Source organism: Simochromis diagramma, unplaced genomic scaffold (assembly GCF_900408965.1).
Source record: "Simochromis diagramma unplaced genomic scaffold, fSimDia1.1 OVJJ01000575.1, whole genome shotgun sequence".
Lineage (NCBI taxonomy): Eukaryota > Metazoa > Chordata > Actinopteri > Cichliformes > Cichlidae > Simochromis > Simochromis diagramma.
Window position 1 is genome coordinate 153,395 of NW_024387393.1, and position 5,320 is coordinate 158,714.

Below are 5,320 nucleotides of genomic sequence, written 5' to 3' on the forward strand. Positions count from 1 at the left end.
GCCCGGAGCTTCGTCTTTCGCTCGGCCTACCCCGCTATAGCAGACGGACCGTCAGAGACTCGAACTTGGCCGTTAAACTCTGGGGTCTGAATGCTGGCCTCTTAACGCTGCACACCACACAGCCGGCCAGTTGGAAATAGAAAAAAAGGACATTTATCTTCTGTTGTTCAACAATTTTTTTTCGTTTTTTTTAAATCTATTTAGCTTGTTGTGCAGTATTGTTCCACACAAATGACACATGGAAACCTAGCTATTTTTTCATTGGCTTTCACAAAATGGGACTGCCAATGTTGGAGGTGTTACTGCGCCAAAGTCTTCCTGCTAGCCGGAAACCTGCTGGCAGCGCCACTATGTTCTCAGCACACTCTTCAGCGTCAGCTTTGTTGCCTCTTTTCTGCACACCTACCTAGTCCCACTCATCCACTTTATCTGCTCATGGCAGATTTACCCACACTGAGCACTCCTTGGATTAAGGTAAATTGAAGCAGGTCATTATAAAAAAGACACACAGCTTATCATCTTATCCTTGTGCAACACCTAAAAGCACTGTGTTCATTTGTTTGCTAGATTAGCCGCTAGCATACACACTGTGTTAGAGGCTTGTTGCTACCTAGTTAGCGATGCTACACACCTGTTACTGTGTATTTTTCAATGATTCAGCACTCCTTGGATTTTTAGACAGTAATGAGATCATCTGCAGACTCCACAGAGGTCCAGAGTCCAAATGTGACCTCTAGCACCAAACGCTTGCTGCAGTTGTTGGTGTCAGAGGTGACACACAAGGTATCGGGTTTTCTGTGTGATTACTTTTTCATATAGGACCAAGTATGTTTGGATAGCGTTTTGCCCTTGAAAACTGCCGTTGAATATTAGACATTGTTGTCTAATGTTATAAATGTATTGATGTGAAAGGTGTAAGTGTGACAAATATGGAATAAGATAGGAAATGAGAAAGGAGGCAAATACTTGTTCACAGGGCTATAGTCTGTAAATGGTCTTCTTTTGGCTATAGTAGATCTTTTACTTGTTCATTTTTTAAATTTTTTGTTAAAATAGTTTTTTCCATCATATTGAGTATAGAGGAATGCAACTGTGAGCTTTAGCAATTAGCCCGTTTCAACAGGACCGTGATCCCGATGTGTGAGACAGCAGGGTGCTGCCACTGGTGTTGTAATGTGTGATTTAGTTCCTCCTAACATTTCAGTTTGCTTCCAGTATCTATCCTCGTGATTACTGGCTCTTTAGACAGATTTAGTAGAAGTGTGTGAGCTATTGGCTCAGTATAAAGGGTCAGTAGTGTTTTCATGTCACCTATCCATCCTCCATTTAGTCACCCAAAGCATGTAGTAAATACTGCTCACTTTTATTCATCTTCTCTTAAATCCAGAAAAATTCCCACTTGTTAACGTTGAGCTTGTGTGTGTGTGTGTGTGTGTGTGTGTGTGTGTGTGTGTGTGAGAGAGAGAGAGAGAGCTGTGCATGAAGTGTGGTGGAAGCAAAACAGCAAAAGTCAGAGTGAATTCATGATGATGTTTTTGTGAAGCGTAGTTTGGATCTTCTTTTGCTGCTGGTTCAGTCAATATTGTTTTGGAGAGACATCAAACTAACAGCTTTAGAATCAGCGCAAAAAGGGCGTAAACACAAAGCGCGGAGCCGCCGAAACATCAGAATCAGCGAGCTGTCTGCTTTCAGCCCCGAGTGTCGTGCCGTCGGGTGAGAAAGGCGACGTCTCACTGATTCTGATCCGCGGGTCTTTGTGTTTACGTCTTTGTGCAGAATCCGTGTTCCTGCTCTCATTTACTGTTTTAGCTGTTTGGTGGTTCTTGAAATTTTGTGAGGTTTGACCGGAGATTCTGGCATTTCGGGCAAAATAAATGAACATTAAAAAATCGATTCAGGATTTTAATGAATCAATATCACGTTATCCAAGCCAGAATTGATTTTAATCGATAAATCGATTATCAAAACCCACCCCTACTGCAAAGTGTCCAGGTCCCTGAGTGAGCCATGAAGTACTCTAGAGTCAAAGAGATCATCGTTGGGTCAGTGACTCCAGAGCGCAGCAGCAAAGCAACAACAGAGTGGTGCTGCAGTGGCTCAAAGTTGAGACTTCAACATGATTGAACATTAAGAAAGCTGTGAATGAATAAACATCTGCAAACTTCAATGAACCAAAGAAACATTGTAAAGACAAACGGGCCAGAAATCCGTCCACACTGCTGTGAAACACTAATAAAAAATGATTACCTCAAGTTTTTGCTGCTAAAGTTGGTTCTATCAGCTGCTGAATCACAGGATGTACTTGGTTATAGTCATTTGTGCATTTTGTGTTGCTTTAAATAAATAATGATGTGTTGTAATCATCCAGATCTAGAACCTTAAACTGCTTTTTCACGTGTCTGTAAATGAATTTCTTTCTTATCATTGGTGTGGGCTGACACTTGACACTCTGTGGCTCCTGATTTGTCTGTTGTCAAGGTCTCACCTCAGTGCGATTCCTCACATTTTGTCATGATTAAAGGATGAATGTGAACAATAATGCTGCCAAGCTAACTTTTCCTCTTTCTGTCTTTTCAGCACTTTCTATCGCTTTGAGGCAGTGTGGGACAGCTCCCTGCACAACTCCCTCCTGCTCAACCGCGTCACTCCCTACGGAGAAGAAGACATGACCTTATCTGCGTATCTGGAGGTCAGCCGCTGCCCCGCCGTGTTGTACCTGTTTGTACGTGTTTTTAAGTCTCTTGATGTCATCGTGTCTAACACACACCCTTTATCTCTCTCTGCAGCTGGACCATTGCATCCAGCCTGCCATTATCACCAAAGACATCTGCACGGTCTTTTACTCCCGAGACGCCAAGATTTCCCCACCCCGTTCTCTCAAGAACCTCTTTGGGACTGGATACTCCAAAACTGACTGGTAAATCTGGGCTGCTGCACTGTGGCCATCTCTGTTTCACAATCAAAGATATCTGCCCTGTTACAAAGTTTCCTTGTTCAAAACTTCTGCTTCATTATAGCAACCGAGTGACTGGGATCTACGAGCTGAGCTTGTGTAAGATGTCTGACACTGGAAGCCCAGGTGAGCGGCCATGAAACATGTTTAAAGAACGGCAGCTGTTTTATCATAATTCTGTGGAGAGCTTCATCCTAATGAGGCCTCATGTCCTGAGCAGGGATGCAGAGGAGGAGGAGGAAGGTCCTGGACACATCAGTGGCTTATGTGCGTGGAGAGGAGAACCTGGCCGGCTGGAGGCCCAGAGGAGATAGCCTCATCCTAGAGCACCAGTGGGAGCTAGAGAAGATGGAGCAGCTGCAGGAGGTGGGGCCTTAAAAGATTCATAAAGAAATAAATCTGTTTAATATCGTAGAGGGAAAATGACTTTTCAACTCAAAGACCAAAGTGCTATTCTAAAAAGTTTTTTCTTAGAGTACAGACTTTACATGACTAACCTCCCCTCTTCTCCCCACCTCACATTCGCCCCCATCTTTCGTCCAGGTGGAAAAGACCCGTCACCTTCTGGGAGAGGCGGCTCCCGTGGGAACAGCTCCCACCACCAAGTCCCTGAGTGAGTCTCTGTCCCCCAGCGTGAGCTCCGGCACTCTGTCCACGTCCACCTCCGTCTCCTCGCACATCTCCAGCACCACCTTTGAAAGCGTGAGAAGGAGCTGGCCACCAAGGTGAGAAAAACGTGGTCTTAGTGGGCGTTCTTGTTGCTGCCTTCTTCCTTCTCTGCTCGGAGCTGATCGGTCTTGTTCCTGTGTTGTAGTGCCTGCGCCTTCTGACACACACCTTCAATACTGAATACAACCAGCTGGTGAACAGCATCAGTGACTGCAAGGTGAGAAATAATACAAAGAAATAAAAAAATAGCCTTTCTGTGTCACATCAGGGAGTTCCTATATTGACGTCTACCTCATCCTGCTGTTGTTTCACTTCAGCTTTCTCTCATCTCACCGATCGGACGTGATCCATCCGTGACGAGCTTCAGCAGTGCCACCCTCACCCCTTCCTCTACCTCCCCCTCTCTGTCGGACTCGCGCTGTGGCTCCATGGGCCAGAAGTAAACATATTTTAGGAACATTGACCTCGATCTGCAAACGGTTATTGACAGGTTATCTATTTGATTCTAACTTGGTGTGATTTGTGTTAAAGGACCCCTGAGAACAGCTCACGTGCCTCCAGTCCCTCCTGCTCAGACTGTGAAAACTTCCCGATGGTTCCCACTCTGGAGACCTCCTACCTTGCGCGGGCTGCAAAGAACGAGTTCCTGAACTTGGTGCCTGATATTGAAGAAATGCGACCAGGGTGAGTAATGCCATATTAACCCAAATACTGTCACTATGACATGTGTCTCACAGACCAAATGTAAGTCGACACTCATGTTCTCTAGTTCAAGCAGAAATGATGTGGATCGATTCAAATTCCTGAGCCTGGATGATTCAGCTGGAAACAAACCAACTCTGCTTCTTCCTCAGATAATTCAATTCAATTCAATTTTATTTATATAGCGCCAAATCACAACAAAAGTCGCCTCAAGGCGCTTCATAGATACAGAGAAAAACCCAACATCATGACCCCCTATGAGCAAGCACTTTGGCGACAGTGGGAAGGAAAAACTCCCTTTTAACAGGAAGAAACCTCCGCAGAACCAGGCTCAGGGAGGGGCGGGGCCATCTGCTGCGACCGGTTGGGGTGAGAGAAGGAAGAGAGGATAAAGACATGCTGTGACAGAGACAGAGGTTACTAACAGATATGATTCAATGCAGAGAGGTCTATTAACTCATACTGAGTGAGAAAGGAGACTGGAAAGGAAAAACTCAATGCATCATGGGAATCCCCGGCAGCCTACGTCTATTGCACCATAGCTAAGGGAGGATTCAGGGTCACCTGGTCCAGCCCTAACTATATGCTTTAGCAAAAAGGAAAGTTTTAAGCCTAATCTTGAGAGTAGAGACAGACACTGTCTCTACTCTCAGATCGAGGGGGGGGGGGTACTGTCATGGTCCCCGTGCCTGCTCGGCTGGCCCTGTGTGGCTACATGTTATGTTTTTGTCCATTCTCTCTCTCCTTCTCTCCGCTCGCTCCCTGGGCGGAGCTCATTGTGAGCTCCCGGCCTCCACCACCTGTAGGCAATCACCTGTGGCTCCTCACCTTGTTTGCTCCCGCTACTTAAGGCAGTGACTGAGAGCACCTCGCCGCTGGACTATTGAGTAACGCTCGTCAGTGCTACTTTAGCCTCAGCCAGTTTTGAGCTCTGTCCGTGAAAGAGCGCGTGCTAACTCTTGTTCTCTGTATGCAGATTTCTCGTGCTTGGTTTGG

At 45.8% G+C, this 5,320-nt stretch overlaps 1 pseudogene; it reads left to right on the forward strand.

Annotated features, from left to right (window-relative positions):
* Nucleotides 1-2,007: 2,007 nt before the first annotated feature.
* On the forward strand, nt 2,008-4,434 carry LOC120720282 (annotated as a pseudogene).
* The last annotated feature ends 886 nt before the right edge of the window (nt 4,435-5,320 follow it).